Raw genomic sequence first — 11,911 nt, forward strand, 5'->3', positions numbered from 1 at the left:
GCCTCAGGAATCTTTTGCAGGTGTTTAGAGTTACGTCGTTGATTCAGATGGTTAGGTTAATAGCTTGTTTAGAGAACCTTTTCATGATATGCTAATTTTTTGGGACAGGCATTTTGGGTTTTCATGAGCTGTATGCCATAATCATCAGTATTAAAACAATTAAAGACCTGAAATATTTCAGTTGGTGTACAATGAATCGGAAATATATGAAAGTTTCATTTTTATCATTACATTATGGAAAATAATGACCTTTATCACAATATGCTAATTTTTTGAGAAGTACCTGTATATATGTATACATATATACATGGAGGAGGGGGCGAGACAAAGAAACCATCTTAGCACCAACATAACTGGTTTGTTCCAGTCAAGGAAACGCACAACACAAAACTGATTCTTCCCCCAACAGCTTACTCCATTGACTGATGAAGCCTTCTGGATCGAAGGCGAAACGTTTCAGCACAAAAAAAATAACAAACTGTCCAGAAGACCTGACTGAAAATATTGGAAAGCCTATAAACCTTTTTTTTTTTTTAATAAAGTTAGTATGTTTTAATCCTTGTACTAGTTCCAGCATTCAGATATTTGCAAAGGAACTGACAGGAAAACTGCTAAAACTACTATTTTGTTGTTGTTTGTATAACAACCAATAAAATTCAGTTTTATGTCGGTTTTGGTCAAAGCTTAAAAGAGCCGCTGCAGAGGGGCCAAAAAGCCGCTTGTGAATCATTTCTTATTCACAACTGAAAACATTAAACGTGCCTGCCATTTTTCTAGGAGTGACTATCTCTGAAAATTTACCCACAATTGAACCATAAAGAAATGGCAAAATCCCAGAAGCAACATCTAAGACTTTACAGGTCTTAGTTCGCATGGCAAAGTTCTTGAGGGTGCAATATCAGCGCACCTCACACCAACTATCAAGCATAGTGGTGGAAAGGTGATGATTTGGGCTTCTTTTGCAGCTACAGAACCTTTGCCGTTTGCACTTATTGAGTTGGTCATGAACTCCTCTGTATACCAGAGATTTCTGAAATTTGGAGCTTATATGTTCAGCAGCTATAATCAAATCATAACAGACAAATTCATGTAATATCTGCCAGCCTGCATTAATTAATATTATGATATATGATATGATACATGATATGATATAAGATATGATATGGCCTGAAAAAAAAAGAATCAAGATCTAAACCTGAATAAAAAGTTGCAGCAGGACCAGAAACCAATTCTGGAAAAACAAATGCTTGCAAACTTTGATGAACTGAAGCAACATTCAACAGAAGCTTGGACCCAGATCAGTTCTTAATAGAGACAGATTAAGATCATACACAGGGATTTACTTTGAGTTGCTCCCGTTATAGTAACCTCCAAATTTTATAAACAAATGAGGATTTCGGTTCAAACAATTATTGTATTAGTTATACATTATAAACTTTATATCTCACCAATAATGGCATCTTTGTCTCGGTTTTCCAGTTCTTCAATGGGCACAAAGTCACAGTGCACTGTGGGGATGCTCTCACTGTCATCACATGGTATTATAGATGAATGAGCATTGAGGGTAATCTCGTAGTCGTGCTTCAGTGTTGTATACTGTTTGTTGGCCACCTTCAATGTTGCTTTTGAGATATAGTACACCTAAAGAGCAAACGGAAAAGCAACGTATGCTGGTGTTACAAAATGAGATTAAACCAAGTGAATGAAAGCAGCTGTGGTGGTTTGATCTGGTGACCATGTTTCTGTTCCTAGAAAGGAAATGTATTTTGAACTACAGCCTCTGTTCCAACAAAAACCTCCAAATAGCAAGAAATAAATAAAACTCTTTAGGTCAAACTAAGACACAGTGTCACTATCAGCACCATCACTTCTCTAATTCACCAGAAAATAAGCAGCAGTTGAGAGGAGTCTGCTGCTTAACAGCATAATTTAAACTCAATCTGTCAGGCACACTCCTTCATTTACTTTCCCTAGGCCCCAATAACTCCACCACCCCACACACACACACACACACACACACACACACTCACACCCTTCTCTCTCTTTGCCTCTGGGTTCGTTTCTGTGATTCTGTCCTTTCCTTCATTCCTTCCTGCCTGCCTTCCTTCTGCATTCACTCAGCACATGCAGACAAAGGAGCATGAAACTTGTGTGAAAAGCATTCTGGCTTCTCAGAGCCAGTCACACCCTCTCACTGTTCTGTCAATACCCAGATCGCGTAGGGAATAAGGATTGGTTCCTTTATTTATCTTCGGAGGGCAGAGGGCACAAATTGGATCTGGGTTTGTGTTAGAATCTCTTAGTGGCTGAAACCTGAGCCAGTCTGACTATCAGAATAATAAGCAGGGTTAATTGAGTAATTCAGTGGTAGTCAAGCACCAAAAGTTGTGTATGAGCTTTTCCAGCTCTTCTGTGCATGTCATATGGGTGTACAGGAAGATGCAAGCAGCCTGTTTTTAATTTGGAGACTTAAATCCCTTTTCTCTCCAACTTGGAAGACAAAAAGTTTTGTTTTCCTGTTATTTAGCAGAACTTACCAATTTCTTATGCTTCATCTCAATTATGCATTTGCATGCCATATCTGACATTTCACTTTCATAACCTGTCAATGCAAGTTTCTACATTTTAGAATGTGTCATTGGAACCAATGCAATATAATTTTATTAAACACATTTTATAGGTAGAAAATACCAGTGTGTTTTTAGAAACAAAGGAAAGATTTGTTGTGGTCTTTTCCTCGTACTAAAAGTTACTTATCAGAAGATGTGGAATGATAACAGGAATACATAATCCATCTGCTTTCTACAACAGTTTCTTTAGTTAAAAAAAAGAGGAAAGATCAAAGAGCAGGTTATTTATTTCATTTTTTTTATTTTGGAGCGTGATGACAATAGCTTTTCTAACATGCTTTGATATGACGGTGTGGAAGAGAGAATGAAGTTAGTTAAAGTCTGCAAATATTGTTGCCATTAAATGTCTCTAAATCCAACACAAGTAAACTTTAGCTTTTTTATTTATTGTACTCTAGTGGAAAACAGTGATGACAATTTGATTAGCCATTTGAATTTAATCAGCTATTCTTTTAGCAATGTGTTTATTTCAAACAGCATCTTCATGATTTGTACAGATTGAAAAGCCATAGTTAAAGACATTAGTTAAAGTCTTTAGAGTTGTTTTTACATAGCGATTATTGACAGAATTTGCAGCAAGCTTTTAATGCAGAAATATATAATCTAAAATAAACTCATGCATGTATGGGATTTGAGTACTGTGACAAAAATACATTTGCCAACAGGCGACCCCTGAAGGAAAACAGGCCCAAGTTTGGGCCTCTTTTTTTCTAAAATCAAAAATTTCTTTGGTCTTGTTCTGCTTCAGATGGTTGTGATCACACCAGTCAACAAAACTCCTTTTAGTGCCTCTATTTTCCTCCTCATTGTTACCCCTGATGCAGTCTGCAATAGCAGAATCATCAGAGAACTTATGAAGAAAACACAAGAGTCCAGGTTGCATTGAAAGTCCAAAATGTAAACAGGAAGGGTGACAGAACTGTATCCTGAGGAGCCCCTGTACTGCAAAGAATAATGTCAGACACACAGTTTTGGAGCTGGACATATTGTGGTCTTGCAGCCAGGTAGTCCAGCACCCAGGAAACGAGTTCAGACTCCACTTGCATTCTCTGCAACTTCTCACCGAGAAGCTGCAGCCGAATGGTGTTGAATGCACTTGAAAAATTGAAAACCATTATCCTGACACAAACATCAGTGGTATCCATGGATTCTCGCAAGTGCATCACCAACACAGATACTGGGCTGATATGCAAACTGGTAAAGGGTCTGTGAATATGTTGACTTTGAGTCTGGTTTGAGAGAGGACCAACTTGTCCAGCGTCTTCATAATGAGGGTGTTTAAGGCGATAAGTCTGAAGTCGGTGGGGCCAGTTGAATATTTTTTCTTGATGTCTTCCAGTAGGTGGGGATCTTCTGCAGCTGCAGGCTCACAATTGATGGTTCTGTTTAACACTAAGGTGGTTCTGATAGATTATCTGCCCTTGTGAGGTTGTTGATAAGAGTTGAGTGTCTGCATGTATGCATTCTAAACAAAAGTTAGTTAGTATCAAACAGTCCCTCAACTAGATATAATAGCTGGTCAAATATGCTGCATTATCATGACTAGTACTGTAAATTATTTTGGTATAGTATTCCCTCTCTATGTTTTGTCAAAATGATGATCTGAGACTTGTAATTCATTCTTAGAAGACATGTTAGAGACAAACCATTTTTCTAACAATCTTGGTGTAGAAGGAAATACTGAAGCTGTCGCCTAAAGATCTTATAACTGAATTATTTGAGAAACGAACTGACATGAGCATAATCATTTCTGTTATATACTCTTAATGGTTAGTTTTCAGTCAGAAAGAAGTTCTTTTTCAGCATACTGTATAATACAGATTTAAATATAGAGTAAATCTTCATAAAAATAAAATATTTTAAACAGTCTATAATGACCTCTTTCACAGAAGTATACTGCTTATACATCAACACCAATCTGCATCTTATGCCCACCCTGACCAACTACTGTGTTTTACACTGACAGACTGGTGCCACATTGCTCAAAACCAAAACCAGAACCAAACTATTTCTTTAAGCTCTGTCGCCTGGAACGAAGAACAACAACAACAAAAAAAAACTCTGTACACTCGTTCTTCCTTTCAAACAGAAGCATAAAGACTGGCAGCTATTTCTGACACAAATGTGATAAGAAGACACTTTGAAAACAGCAAAACAATATTAAAAGTTCACACTTCAAAGGATTCCTTTTAACAGACACCAGCAATATATATTCCTGGCTTTATGAAAAATACTTCAAGACAAACTTGCACTTAACTTTTGTTCTAAAACTACACAGTGATGAGTTGAACGAATTTTAAAGGACACTAATTTACCATTAATATATAGTTGTTTAAGAAGTATGTGCATGCAGAATGGGTATACAAAACCCAAATCTACTTTGAAAGCAGTTTGTGAATTGTTTTACAGTTTTCAGATTTTAACCCTGTTCTTGCGAAAGCATTGTAGGTTTTCTTTCATGTTTCTTCTTCTTTCAACTTTTCCCTCTTTAGGAGTCTCCACAGCGAGTCATCCTCCTCCATCTCACTCTGTCCTCTGCATCCTGTCCTCACTCCAACTACCTCCATGTCCTCTCTAACTGCATCCATATATCTCCTCTTTGTCTTTTTCCTGGCAGCTGCATTTCTAACATCCTTCTACCAATATACCCACTGTCCCTCCTCTGGACATGTCCAAACCCTCTCAGTCTGGCCTCTCTGACTTTATATCCCAGTTGTTCAACCTGTGCTGTACCTCTGATGATCTCATTCCTAATCTTATCCATCCTTGTCACTCCTAAAGAGAACCTCAACATCTTCATTTCTGCCATTTCCAGTTCTTTCTTTTGTCTTTTTATGAGTGCCGCTGTCTCCAGACCGTACAACATAGCTGGTCTCTTCTCTGTCTTATAAACTTTTCCTTTGACCTTTGCTGACAACCTTTGGTCGCAAATCACTCCTGAAAATTTTGTCTATCCACTCCATCTTGCCTGGACTCTCTTCTTCTCCTATTTACCACATTCCCCATTTTCCTGGACAGTGAACCCCAAGTACTTGAAGTCCTGCACCTATGTGACCTCTGCTCCTTGTAGCCTCACTATTCCACCAGCCTTCCTCTCATTCACACACATGTACTCTATCTTGCTACGGCTGACTTTCATTCCTCTTTTTTCAAATGCATACCCCCACCTCTACAAGTTATCTTCCACCTGTTCCCTATTCTCACCAAAGATCACAAAGTCAGCTGCAAATATAGTCCACGAGGGTTCCTGCCTGACCTAATCTGTTAGTCTGTCCATCACCAGAGCAAACAAGAAGGGACTCAGAGCTGATCCTTGATGCAATCCCACATTCACCTTAAAGCTACTGTATCTGTCACTCCTACAGCACATCTCACCACTGTCCTGCTGTCCTCATACTAGGGGTTGAACGAGTATATAATTTTTAAACTCGACATTAACATAATAAAACCCGAGTAGAACTCGAGTATTTGATGACGTCCTAGATCTCAAGATACAAAAATAAATAAATAAATAAAACCGAAATAAAAGGTAATTATTTATAAAAAAAAATGACCAACAAAACATTGGGAGCGTATATTATGCTCCACTATTTACCATACTGCAAATAAGTCACAGGAAAAAAAAAACTATTAGTTATTATTATTAAACTGCAAACGTGAAGAAACGTGCAGCATATCAGAAACGAAACTTAAAACAGTGGATGGGCGGTGGATTGGACCGGGTGTTACACCATACTCTGTGACCTGATGTGACTCGATGTGTAGATTACTCTAGTACTCTGTTAATGCCCTACCTCATACACATCCTGTACCAGTCTAACAAACTTCTGTGCCACTCCAGATTTCCTCATGCAATACAACACCTCCTCCCTCGGCACCCTGTCATATGCTGTCATAAAGAAGTCTGAAGTCATGTTGTTCCCTCCCAATGACATGATAACAAACCAGTGCATCAACCTTTCCACTCTAACCCTGTCAGAAAAACAAAGAGTCACTAATCTGGGAGTGATAATGGACCCTTCCCTGAAACTTAACAATCATGTAAACATGATTGTTAAATCATGTTTCTTCCAACTGAGGCAGCTGTCTAAACTGAAGCCCATATTGTCCAAAAAGAACCTGGAGACAGTAATAGATGCATTCATTACAGCTAGGCTTGATTACTGCAATTCACTCCTGTTTGGTATCAGTCAGACCTCCATTGCACGACTACAACTGGTCCAGAATGCAGCAGCCCAATTTTTAACCAGTACAGGCAAAAGAGAGCACATTACACCAGTTTTGGCCTCATTGCACTGGCTACCGGTTCACCTTCGAATCCAGTTCATAATACTCCTGTATGTCTACAAATCGCTGAACAGTGTCCCCCCCCCAATCTCTCTGATCTGCTACAACTGTATGTCCCACCACGATCCCTGAGGTCAGCGGACAAATTGCTCCTCACAGTTCCAGGAATTCGTCTTAAGCGCAGAGGTGACAGGGCCTTCTCTGTAGCAGGGCCAAGACTTTGGAACGAGTTACCTCTGCTTGTCAGACTGGCCCCCTCGCTCTCAGTTTTCAAATCCTGTTTAAAAACTCACTACTATTCAGTAGCTTTCAACACCAGAGGATCTGTGTTTTGAACCTGTACGCTCCACACTGGTTTCTTGTCATAATTATTATCAGCATTGTTTTTAAGTCTATATTTTTGATTTACTTCATTTTGTATATTGCTTCGTGTGTTGTCTGTTGTTCTGTCTGTACAGCACTTTGGTTGGCCTTGTAGCTGTTTTAAGTGCTCTATAAATAAAATGGTATGGTATGGTATGCTTTTTCTAAATCCACAAAGACACAATGGAGTTCTTTCTGACCCTCTCTGTACTTCTCCATCAGCATCCTCAAAGAAAGATGGCATCTGTGGTGCTCTTTCTTGGCATGAAACTTTACTGCTGCTCACAGTCACCTCTCATCTAAGTTTATCTTCCACAACGCTCTCCCAGATCTTCACTGCGTGACTTATCAACTTAATTCCCCCGTAGTTGCTATAAATCTGTACAACACCCTTGTTCTTAAAAAATAGGCACCAGCACACTTCTTCTCTCTTCCTCAGGTCTTTTCTCACTCTCAAATATGCCATTGAATATTTGAGTCATAAACCTCACTGCCAACTCTCCCAAGATATTTCCAAACCTCCACTGGTATGTCATCAGGTCCTACTGCCTTCCCCTTCTTCATTCTTTTGAGAGCATAGCTTTCTGGACTTCACTCTCACTAATCATTCCCACTTCTTGGTTTACAGTTTATTTGACCTCTACTCTTCTTTCTTTTTCATTCTCTTCATTCATTTGCTCCTCAAAGTACTCCTTCCATCTTCCCGTCACACTCTCTTCACTTGTCATAACATTAACATTCTTAACAAGCCTAACCTGCTGCACATCCTTTCCAGCCTGATCCCTCAGTCTCGCTATTCGGTAATAGTCCTTCTCACCCTCTTTAGTGTCCATCCTTCCATACAACTCATCATCTGCTTTGCCTTTGCTACCTCTCTTTGCTCTATGTTGCATCTCCTTATATTCCTGTCTCCTCTCTTCAGTCCTCTCACTGTCATATTTCTTCTTGGCTAACCTCTTTCTTTGATCAGCTTCCTGCACTTCACTATCCCACCACCAGGTTTCCTTATCATCCAATCTCTGTCCAGATGACACACCAAGTACCTTCCTACCTGTCTCTCCAATTACTGTTGCTGTAATAGCCCAGTCATTTGAAAGCTATTTCTTACAACCCAGAGCCTTTAACAGCTCCTCTCTGAATTTCTCACAACAATCTTCTTTTCTCAGCTTCCACCATTTGGTCTTCTTCTCTGATTTGACCATTTTCCTCTTCTTCACAACAACAGTCATTCTACACACAACCATTCAATGCTGTCTGGCCACACTCTCCCTTGCCACAACCCTACAGTCTCCAATCTCCCTCAGGTTTCCTCTTCTACACAGAATGTGGTCGACCTGCATAATCCTTCCTCTACTCTTATGGAAGAAAGTGTTGACTACAACCTTTTACATTCTCTTGGCAAAATCCACCACCATCTGCCCTTTCTAGTTTCTTTCCTTGACACCAAACCTACCCATCACTTCCTCATGTCCTCCGTTTTCTTCACCAACATGTCCATTCAGGTCTGCTCCAATCACCACTCTTTCCTCCCTGGGAATACTCTCCATCACTTCATCCAGATCCTTTCAAATTTTATCTTTCTCCTCCACACATCCAACCTGCGGAGCATTACCACCGACAATGTTTAGCATCAGATCTTCTATTTCTACCTTCAGACACATCACCCTATCTGATACTCTTTTTACCTCTACTACATTCTTTGCCAATTCCTGTTTCAGGACCACCCCACTCCGTTTCCCTTTCTATCCACACCATGGTAAAACAGCTTAAACCCTGCTCCGATGCTGCAAGCCTTGCTGCCCTTCCACTTGGTCTCTTGGACACATAAAACATCTACCTTCCTTCTCTGCAACATGCCAGCCAGCTCTCTACCTTTGTCTGTCATTGTCCCCACATTTAGAGTTGCAACCCTCAGTCCTACATTCATGACTTCACTCTTCTCCCTCTGTCTCCTGACTCGTTTCCCTCCTCGTGGTCTTTGACTAACAGTAGCACAAGTTCCGCCGGCACCACAGCACTGGTGGCGGTTGTTGTTAACCCGGGCGTCAACCGATCCAGTATGATTTTGCTTTGATGAACTCGCATTATAGTTTTGGCAAAAGTGTTTTACGTCGGATGCCCTTCCTGACACAACATTTACCATTTACCCGAGCTTGGGACCGGCACAAGCAATACACTGGCTTTTGCTCTCTAGTGGCTGGTTTAAGTTTTCTTTCATCTTTACTGCAAAAAATAAAATAAAATAAAATTATTATTATTATTTCATGTTTATTGTTAAAAAATGCTGGCTTTAGACAGTAGTTCATACAGTCCTTCACTGTTTGGCCATCCTGGCCAATGGACAATGCATTCAAAAGTTATTGTTGTGAAGAATTTCCAAGAAGCTCTTATCATTTAAAGAATGGACATGGATCAGTGAAATGTGCTCACCTTGCCTTGCTCCACTAGAGTGAAAAACTTGTCCACTTCATTGTTGAAGGCAGTAATCTTGATTTCTCCCTGTTGACCAGAAAGTTTCATCGAATGGATAAAACAGAAGAAAAAAATCTAGCCATGTGTAACATACAGTATACTAGCATGTTACAGACAAAAGTTGGGACCTTTCTACTTACACTCTCATCCAATATCTCAAAGGAGAAGAGCTTGCCCTCCCCTCTGGAGTTACTCCAGTTACGGATATTTGACTTGTTTGTGACTCTGGCTCTGACAGTCCACCTGAGATAAACAATACAGAGAAATTTGCGTTGGTGAATCGGTGCTTTAGGAGTACATCCTAACACAAAGTGTTATATAGGTGATTTTTTTTTAAGAAAATGTTTTGCATAATTATTTTAAATAAAATTAACTTATTAAAGATCTAGACTGCCAACACAGAAAACATCCACAAAGAAAAAGACAATGTAAATGAGTTTTTATTCATTTATTAAGAGCTGGCCAAACAGGAGAATGGAAAAATTACCATCTAAAATGTAGGACTTCATTTATTTTTAAGTTCTGTAAAATAAAAAAGTGAACAACTTTTTTTTTGAAAGAGGGAACTAAGTGTTTTGTGTTCGACAACTCCAGGATAAACTTTAAATATGCTCCTTGTTCTGTTTTTAACAACAACCAGCCAAGCTGTGCACTTCATGCAACAGTGAACTTTTTCATTGCCTTGATAATTGTGCAATGGAGAATATTCATGCTATAACTTTTCCTGCAATTAAATCCTCCATCACAAGAGCAGCTGCTGGCCCAGAGTGAGCTCCATTTCCTGCTCAGTGTGGATAAGATAGCTACACTGAAGTTTATGGTAGAGTTATGGTATTTTGTGGTAAAGCATTTTACTTAAAACGAGCAGAACTTGCGATAGGAAAGCCATGAAAATGGATAATCAAAATATCTGCATGTTCTCATGCTGTCACACAAGTACACAACTTCACATTTCTTTAGACACAGACCTTCATGTAAGAAGCACAACTGCTGAAGTCATATTTTTACTCACTATGGGTACTCCTCAACTTCAAAGTTAGAACAGTCATCAGTTTATTACAACACCTGGAGGCAGAATTATTTTTACAGCTTTCCATTTCAAGCGCATCTATGTTATTAGAGCCTAAGCATGGAGAGTTGACAAAATACCTTTACTTTAATCTGGGTGACTATGCCTTGTTATTTTGTACTCTTGTTTTTTAGTCATCTTCAAGCTCAGCGACATATATTTAATGAAATGACAAAAAAATAAGAGAGGGAAAACTGCAATAAAATGGAAACTTGGGGCAGTAACTGTGGGAGTGAAGGGTGGGGTGGGGGGTGGGGGACAGATGAGGCTGGCTGTATCCCCAGTAGGGCAAAATACAGAATCAAAACCTCAGCAGCAGAACATAAAAACCCAGCAGTACCTGCCTTAAAAATGTCAATTTTTGAGGCAAGATCAGTCATTTCATTTCATTTCCATGCAAATGGACTGAATTGCATGCATACACTCAAGCCCACAGAAGCGCACGCTTTCGAATAAAATAAATAAATAATAAAAGCTCGCAGATGCCTGCACCAACACACATTTTCAAGCATGCCCTGAAGTGTTACAGAGAAATGGCAGCAAGAATGAACCGGAGTCACAACATCAGAGAAAATAGTTTTGCTGACGATTGAGCAGTAGAGAAATTGATCTGAACGTGAAATGACAAAACGCTTACACAGTTTGTTAAGAAAACAGAAGGGAACGCGTCCAAGACAGATTTAAGTTGCTTAGAAGTGCCCAATAAAGAATTTGAATACCCATCTGCTCACTACACTCATGTTCAGGCTGCTGTTTAATACACTATTATTTTACATTATTAGTGTTTAGCATATATCTTATATTATTGTATACGGTTTCTATTTTATACTTTATATTTTTGGTACTTTTCGGTGCAACTGGGACCTTGAATACACAATTACATTCCACCTCATGTACCAAATGTGATGCAAATAATAATAAAGAACCTTGAACTACAAATACATCAAAATATTAAGAAAAGACAAAAAGATCCATCCACTTAAACTTACTTGCTTTGGTAGGGGTTGAGGACTGCAATAGCAGTCATGGGTGGGGCCTTCATGGGTGAGGCCTTCATGGGTGAGGCCTTCATGGGTGAGGCCTTCATGGG

The 11,911-nt window shown here is 39.3% G+C and overlaps 1 protein-coding gene and 1 long non-coding RNA gene across 2 annotated transcripts in view; both read right to left on the reverse strand.

Moving 5' to 3' along the window:
• Positions 1 to 11,911, reverse strand: part of LOC119420871 (replication protein A 70 kDa DNA-binding subunit) — a gene marked incomplete at its 5' end in the record, with an annotated part of 94,705 nt that overhangs the window by 28,065 nt on the left and 54,729 nt on the right.
• Positions 1,455 to 9,979, reverse strand: LOC119420535. The gene is made up of 3 exons (XR_005187309.1): positions 9,893 to 9,979; positions 9,711 to 9,779; positions 1,455 to 1,641 (listed from the first exon to the last, which is right to left on the reverse strand). It is a non-coding gene; the product is annotated as an uncharacterized LOC119420535 (long non-coding RNA).

The sequence above is a fragment of the Nematolebias whitei genome, chromosome 14 (genome assembly GCF_014905685.2).
Source record: "Nematolebias whitei isolate Nwh7 chromosome 14, NemWhi1, whole genome shotgun sequence".
Classification (NCBI taxonomy): Eukaryota; Metazoa; Chordata; class Actinopteri; order Cyprinodontiformes; family Rivulidae; genus Nematolebias; species Nematolebias whitei.